This window comes from Pinus tabuliformis, chromosome 5_2 (assembly GCF_031772625.1).
Source record: "Pinus tabuliformis cultivar Carrire ecotype Pingquan chromosome 5_2, CPIR1, whole genome shotgun sequence".
In the NCBI taxonomy this organism is placed as follows: domain Eukaryota; kingdom Viridiplantae; phylum Streptophyta; class Pinopsida; order Pinales; family Pinaceae; genus Pinus; species Pinus tabuliformis.
Genome location: NC_142306.1, coordinates 400,221,267 through 400,229,628, shown reverse-complemented (window position 1 = coordinate 400,229,628; position 8,362 = coordinate 400,221,267). Strand labels below are relative to the sequence as shown.

The 8,362-nt window shown below is 41.4% G+C and overlaps 1 pseudogene; it reads right to left on the bottom strand.

Annotated features, from left to right (window-relative positions):
* Positions 1-3,537: 3,537 nt before the first annotated feature.
* LOC149159185 (5'-3' exoribonuclease 3 pseudogene) lies at positions 3,538-5,136 on the bottom strand (annotated as a pseudogene).
* Between the last annotated feature and the right edge of the window lie 3,226 nt (positions 5,137-8,362).

The window sequence follows — 8,362 nt, the reverse complement described above, 5'->3', positions numbered from 1 at the left end:
AAGAAGGAAAAATTATATTGGAACCAGAAGCAGTTATAGAAACAAGAACTCGACAGCTACGAAATCGATCAATTTCAGAGTACCTTATCAAGTGGAAGAACTTATCCGCTGAAGATTCCACATGGGAGGATGAGAATTTTATGCAGAAGTATCCTGAACTACTCAAGCGTTGAGGACAACACTTTTTGAAGGAGAGGGGCATGTTGGGTCCCTATAATACTAGTGATTACCCCATTACTATTGTAGTTATACCCCTTATTTATATTGATGTACCCATGTAGTGCCCATATTGTTACTATTGTGCCACATAGAAGCCCACTATTGTTATTGTTGTGCCCTACAATATTATTGTTATGTAGGCTCTGATTGTATTGGGACCACTTAGACTCCTATATATAGAAAGGAGGTATTTTCATTTGTATCATCCAAGAATTGTTCATTTATGTAATGTAAAGGAGGTTGCCCCCTCGAAGAGGCTGAATTATAAGGCGTGGATCTCTCTTTTCTATCTTTTTGTGAGCTGGTTTCATAACACCACATGACCAAGCAAGTTTCCGAAGAGGACGAGGAAAGTGCCTTTCTTAAGGTTCAACGCAATCTGGTGTCGTCGGCACGTATCCAGCATCAACCGTAAGCTCGTAATATGTTTCTTGACTAGCCCAAATACAGTCCAATCATCAAAATAAACTTCCAGAAACTTATGGATGAATTCCTTGAATGCAGCCACTACTACGCGTGAAAATATCGCTGGGGCATTTTTTAATCCAAAGGGCATAATTGTGTACTGAAAACATCCCGATTCGGTCGCGAAGGTGGCCTTGCTTCTATCTTCTAGCGTGATCTTGATCTGATGGCACCCTAAGAACCCATTCGTAAATGAGTACGCCTCTTGTCCACCAACATTCTCTAGAACTTCATCTGTAAATGGCATCGGGAACGGGTCATGAACACAGGCGTCATTTAGTTTTCGGAGGTCCACGCAGATTCGAATTTCGCCCTTCTGTTTCTTCTCTTGCACTATCATAGGACTCACCTAGTCAGATTCTTCCACCGGTTCAATAATTCCTGCTGCCAGCATTTTGTCCAATTCCTCGCAGACCTTTTCCTTATACTTTGGATTCAGGCAGTACGGACGCTGCTTAACTAGCTTCGCATCAGGTTTCAGAGTTATTTTCATCACTCCTAGGTCACCAAGGATCCCTTTTAACTCCATGATTTTGGTCGGGAATAAGTCTTGATATTCTCGAAGTAACTTGATGACCTTATCCACCGTGGCATCATCCCAATAGTCTCCCAGCATCGCATACTTCGACTCCTCATCTGTTCCAATATTTACTTGTTTCATTTCCAGTGGCGCGGTGATGTTAGGGTCCTCGATCACTGGTCCACGAACCTCGTGACTCCCCTCTGTTTCCAGAATATTGATGTTTCTGGGATCGTCATCGTCATCTTCTACCTGTACATTGGAACATTCTAGGGCCCGGCTAAACTGATGTGACCACTCTGGCTGCACTATTTCTTCTGGTTCCAGTGGTATTTTGAAAATAGCGGCCTTCACAACTTGCAACACATTGTCAACAGTATCCATCCATTGGTCCTCAATAAGAATGTTAATAAAAACCCTTCACGCAAGATATCCCATTCTCCTGTACCATGTTGGAGTTCTATTTCAGTATACCAGTTCCTTGGGATGACATCTAGGGTATGATAAAATAAGTGTACCCTGTTAGCGCTTGAATCTTCCTCAGGCTGAGGGAAGGCAAGGTTCAAGGCAACATCAAACCAAGCTCAGCCTCGTAGCTAGCCCTACGAGGACAGGAGAGGGCTCTCTCTGGGTCTATCTCAATAAAATGATCAATAGAGTCCGAGATGACTTAAATGATAACTGATTTTAGGCTAGTAAATGAATTTGAATGAGGGATATTTGATTTAATGACTAAGTTGCTAGGCTGTATGGGACGAGGACAGCATGAACAGAGATTTAACCAAAGGCACAAGATATTTCATAAGGCGAGATAAGCATGAGATTTTAGCAATCGAATTGAAATTAAATGGGGTGAAAAGACTGTTTAAGAAAGCTGAAAAGGGCATTAATGTATGAATCCTTTCCAGGCAGAAGAAAACACATAAAGACTGAACACTTCCTCAAGGCAGAGCAATGACTGAATTCTACCTTTCTCACTTGAAAGTATTCAGCTGGAAACAATCATGAATGGACTGCAAAACAACACATGATACATATGAAACAGAGAGAAAAACACATTGCCAAAACTCATACCGCAAGGATCTTATAAATCAGAGCTGCACCATTTAATTATTTCTCTGTCAAAACTGTACAGTGATAGTGCTGGGTTTTTTCTTCCCACACTTTTTCTCAGAACTCAGAACCTTTTACAAATGATTTTTTATGCAATAAATAAGCTCCACTATGAGAAAACAAATCGATCCAAATGGGGAGCTGTTACAACTAAAATCCTGAGGATATGAAATGAACCGTCCATCTGTTCTATAGACAGAACAGCGTTTCATTATTTCACTTGAAACTTTTTTGATGGCCAATAAAAAAGGCGACAACTGTAGCTGCAGATCATAACTGAAGTGAAGAATAGGAAATCGAATCTTGTTTCTCTGCCCTGGTGGATGCCTCTGATTTAAATTTTGGCTTTTCGGTTTCTGACTTTTTGCCTTCCCTGTGCCTTTTTCACCGCTTGGTTTTCGATTTTTTCACCTTTTGTGTCATTCAAAGCCTCCTCCTTTATGCACTGTTTACAACAATATTGATGTGTTCAACGCCTTCCCCCCTTCCCTTATATTATGGACTGAAAATGCGTTTTTATAGAATTTGATCTATCCCTCTCACTGATACTCCACTCAAGATTCTTCTAAGACCGAACTGGAACCAACTTCAAAGAGTCTCAATTAAGTTCAGATGATATTCTTCTCTCATTCTTTATGACTAAAACTAGTATTCGACCCAAAGAAAAAGTCGAGTCAAGTAATGAATTTATTTCATCGAACTTACACCCAAACTACAGGGTACTTAAGAATTTGTTGCAGCTGAATTATGCTTGTAGCAGCGCATTCTTTCCACTGAGGCACACATCGGAAGTTGTTCGACTTGTCTCTTTAAAATCAAACTGCTGTAGAAAAGTGTCTTTAAATAGCGTGAGGAATCTTGGATTTCGTTTTTGGTTTGATAATTTGGAAGTGAACCATGTCGTTGGTAATCACATTCCAAAATATTACTGCGAGCAAAAATGCCTTTGTTTGTGGTATGCCATTATGGAATCGATTTTTGAATAATGCATTGTCACCTGTATTGAAGACTTGTGTCATGCTATCCTGATATAAGTGGGAATTTATTCTGCCATTTTGCTGCTGAATGTCCTTTTGTCCTTGGTAACCATAGTACTCATCAATAGGGACACCAGACTAGAATTGATGGTGTGAAGAACTACCATAGCTATGACGATGATTCTGATTGTCATTATATCTTTCACCATGAGAATCACAAGCAGAGGCTGGATAACCCTGACTACGATTCTGACTACCATTATACACTCTACTGTTATATTTTTTGAGAGCTATCTAAAGGATACCCATGTTGATATCCATGATCATCAGCTCGTCTTGGATACGAACTATGACTATAAGACTTGTTGACCTCGTAAGGAGAATGCATATCAAGTATACCTCCCCCAATACGAGCTTCATGTTGCACACTAAGTGTTACCTCCTGTGAGTTGTTGTTCCTTAATTGTAGACTGTTTGCAATAAGACGATGAGCAGATTTTCCTAGATGAGGAGCTGAGGCAGGTCCAGTATGGTGTGGCCTTTCTCGATCATGTGCCTTCCTCCCATTATCTTCATGCCATAGAGTTGGTGTATTTACATCATTCTCGCATACAGACTTCTTTGGCTTTATTACTCCATTAGGAGGCCTTGTAATGTGTTTGTGTGTTGGTGGGAACTTGTAAATAACAGAAAGCACTTGATTGTTTGTGATATTTTCCATCCCCTTGATAGGTGAAGTGAAGATAGGGGGGCATGCTTCTCCATCGCAAAGGCAAAAGAAACCATTCATCTCCCCACTAGCTCTAGGATCAATTTCTTCATTTACTCCAAGTCTTTTCTGCCCTGAAAGATGGCTACCTTGATCATAAATTGAAAAAACATATGGTGACAATGGATGGCTCACGGTCACAAATAACAAGTCATACATCACAGTATTTCTGCGCATTTCCTCTGCTGTCAAGGTGCACTCAACCTTGTTAACCTCCGTGAGTAGGCGAGCTTCATCAATAAAAGGCAATTTTGCAACACCCTGCCAAGCAAAGCGTTTACCATTCATGTCTATCTCAAAGTCAGTAGGATAAAAATCAATAATAGGTGAGTTTGGATCAGTCATCAAGGGTCTATAATGTTCAGGAAGAGCATTTGCACTTGCAGCTGGAAGAGTTCCCATGAGCTGATTGAATGGTTTGAATGGCTTCCCTAGTTCAAAGCTTATCTCCAACCGATCCATATCCCTCAGATCAGATGCAAACGGAGCATAGTGATATGGATAAAACCATTGCCACGAACATACACCTTGGTAGAAATAACGCATAACCCAGCACAATCCTTCAGTATATTTCAAAACAACATCTTTTCTAACTTCATTAATTTCTTCTGGAGTGTGGGCCATAAACTTTTCATTGTAATACCTTTCTTTCCACCCAGGCTCTCCTAGTTTAACCTTATCCCCTTCTGGTGCATCACAATTGAAAAGATCTGATTTTTCTTTAAGTACATTCTTCAGCTTCAGTTTGAATCCCTCCAAGTCATTTTTTCCTCTCTTTTAAATTCTGCATCAACCTCCTCTTCAGCTCTAACAATGGCTGTAGCAACACTGCTGTGCTGCTCGCTAACCTGTGTCAGCTTTGTTGCATGAACCAGGTGATCTACCCGGCGGATAGTCTGAGCAGCCAGCTGACCACTATTTGATTGCTTCACCTGATATGGTGATAGTTGAGGACCAGAAGGTAAACATGCTTTATGATAAGGCATCACTGGAACTAAGAATTTAGAATTGATTTTGGGATCCATATTATCTCCATTCCTTTTTTGAGCCTTCTCGCACTTGACTCTTTCCATCTGCTCTAGATCATTCAAGATTTTACTCATATCAACATCACCACGCGTTCTTCCTAGGAAGCCACTAGTAGCCCCTCATGATTTACACGTGGAGGTTTTCTCTTTCTTTTTGCCTTTTCATATGCCGCCTAAGTTTCAGCACGTCTGTGTTACCTTTCACGTTCTTTCTTTCTCTCATCTTTTTCCCTATGTAGGCGCGCTTCATCATAAAAATCTGCTCATTGGCATCTTAACGAAATAAAGGTTTGTTGTTGACAATGGATGCGTGAATCAAGCATGGGGCTGCATTTGTTTGCTCTTCAAGTTGTTTCATATGTACAAGCGCATCTGCCAATTCGTCTTTGAGCTGCTGGTTGTCTCCTTGTAATTTGGTATAAGCATGGTGGACATTTTCCAATTCCGTTTCCGACTCTTTGACTCGACCATTCTTTGATTGGAGATGGTTTGTGCCATTTACTTGACGATCATTGTTTCTCCAGCAGACATTCATATCTCGAACGTGGATCTAGAAGATAGACCGATGGTTCACATTTCCCACACCGCAGGTTCACAAAGATTTGAGATTCACTAGCACTGCGTGAGCGTCGTTGATCCTCTCCAGCTGCACATCTCATGATCGATGTCAATTACGCTCACCTGAGGAATCACGACCAAATGATTAGCTTCATTCACAATATTTTAGCGGTTCATCATAATGCAGAATATCATCTGCCCTCACTGGCTCTACGAAATATTCTGGGCAGCACACATATAGATCTACAAAAGGGAACACATCTATACAAATAAATCTCCATCCTCTTCCTGCAATTTTCATCTTCCAGGACCAAAATGCCACGGACATCGTCGATGTCGACCTCCTCTGCATTTCTTCTGCACAGTCTTCCCTTTCATTTTTCAACCGGCCCAATGCTTATGATCAGTGTTGAAAACCCAGCAATTTAGTTCCCTGCCCCACGCATTTCGACGCTTTGATTTTATGCCCAGTGACACATCCGTCGCTTTATGGTTCGATTTCGAACTTGCTTTCTTATTTGACTTTTCCGAAGGAAAAACATGGCCTTCTCTCACACAGATCCACGATCCACCTGATGCTTCGTTCGACATCATACGCAAATGTTCAAACTGTTCTCCAATCTACTGTTTTATCATGGACCACATCTACATAAGCAACTCGGCATTTGAATGCCCGCAAAGCAGACATGAAATGAAGATCGCCTCAGTCATTCACCATGCGACGAAGCAATGATAATTTCCCCTCACATTGTCTGTGAGAAACAAGTAGCGACCTGATCTCCCATAAAACCGGCTTGTAGCAGAAAATTTGAGTCATTTCGGAAATTTGAGGAAGAAATGGTGAAAAATTTCTTTGGAGGCTCTATGCGCCGTGCAGGCTGCCCAGTGCGCCGCGCGTCCTGGATGCGCCGCGCCAGAGGAAAAATACATGGTGAATCCATGCCCAATGCGCCACGCGCCCTATGTGCGCTGCGCCAGTCACCCTATGCGCCGCACTAGCCAATTTCATCCACAGTCTTGGCTAGAAATTTCTTTTTGCAATAACTAAAATTTTATATCAAGATTTTATGATGCAGAGCTGTGAATGACAACACGAAGAGTTGACCATTGCCAAGTTTGAATAGAAACCTGAACTGTTTGTTAGATAATGTGTGTAACAAGCAACCTTGCAGCCAAACAAACATGCAACAGGGTATGTGAAGGCATAACCACTTGTATCAAAATACAAAATAGGTGTGAATTTGTTAAGAGCTTCCCATGCGAGTAAAACTGAGCCAAGACTCTGGCCAATAAGAGTAAAGTAGGGATAAGTGGCTTCCTCAATCCAAATCTTTTTATACAGATGCACCACCTCTTAATGTAAACTCTGTTTTTGTTGTTTCCGCTCTCTGACCTTCTTTAGCTGAAATGATGGTTTTTTTGTTGATTGTTTTGCAGGGATAGGAGCTGCTGAAACCTGGCAAGATGACCAGGGCTGCCTGAGGAACTGTAAAATTTGAAAACCCTTATCAATCATGTATTTAAACAGACTTAATGATTTCTTCTTCAAAACATAGTTTTGAAGAAGAAATGTCCTCCAGCATTATAAATGATGAGAATCTTGAAATGAAAACTTATTAAAAACATCCTCATGGCCTACAGGAGTTATTTCACACTTCTGGAGACAAAACCCTGGACTCAAGAATTAAAATGACTCTTTTTTACCAAAATGGTATTTGATGACTACAAATGACGAGAAATGAACCTTGGTGAATTTGACTCTGACAGAGGACTGACAAGACTGAGTCTAACATACCCACTCCGGCTAGGGTTCTTCTCCATAGGCCTTAATCCATTTAGTGAGATGCATGCGCGGGTCATCACATCCATCGTATTTCTCGGTTATTCATAGTTCCAACTTCCCAAACCTTATCTGCATCATCCTTCTGTAGCCGCACCAGTCTTCAAAGGTCCCTTCATGTGTTCCCCACCAACGCATAGGTGTCGTGCGCAACGCCCACTTTAATGCATCGAACCTCTGGTGCTCTAGTACCACGTTCTCAAATTTGTTCAAGAATTCATCCACTGCTGTCAACCCATCATACGTCGGTAGATCTCGATCCTGAATTGATACACAATGTAGTGATTTAGTCATCATATTATAGTTTAGCATTGTTACCTGGCTCAACCGATTATGCCAGTGTTCATCTTCTTCTGAATATGAGGAATCTGCGCGCACCCATGGAAGTCGTCCCTCCGCAGTTGGATTTACCCAATCCTGATCTTGCACAGTTATTTTGTATATATAATCCAAATCATCATCACTTCCATCGTCACGTACAAGTTCAGTGTAGCGCGCTCCTTCAGCTGGATCCAGTGTGATAACTACACGTAGGGACTTTTTTTCGAATATCATCTTCCGTTTCTTTAAGTTAATGACTCCATTCATATTTGTGGCCCAGTCTATCCCTAACAATGCGGGGTAAGGGTTACTGTCATCCACAATTTCTATTACCTCAAAGTCCATTTGCGTGCTCGCGCCTTCTATATCCACTGTGACTCCTTGCAATCTCCCCATGGGCAAGATCTTTTGTTGGTTCGCCATCTGTAATTGAATAGGAGACCATTGTAATGTGGGCCTGCCCATGCGTTCCCATGTCTATTTAGGTAGCATGTTTACATCCGAGCCTAAGTCCAAAATGATCTGATCCATCTCATAGTCGCTAATCTGTGT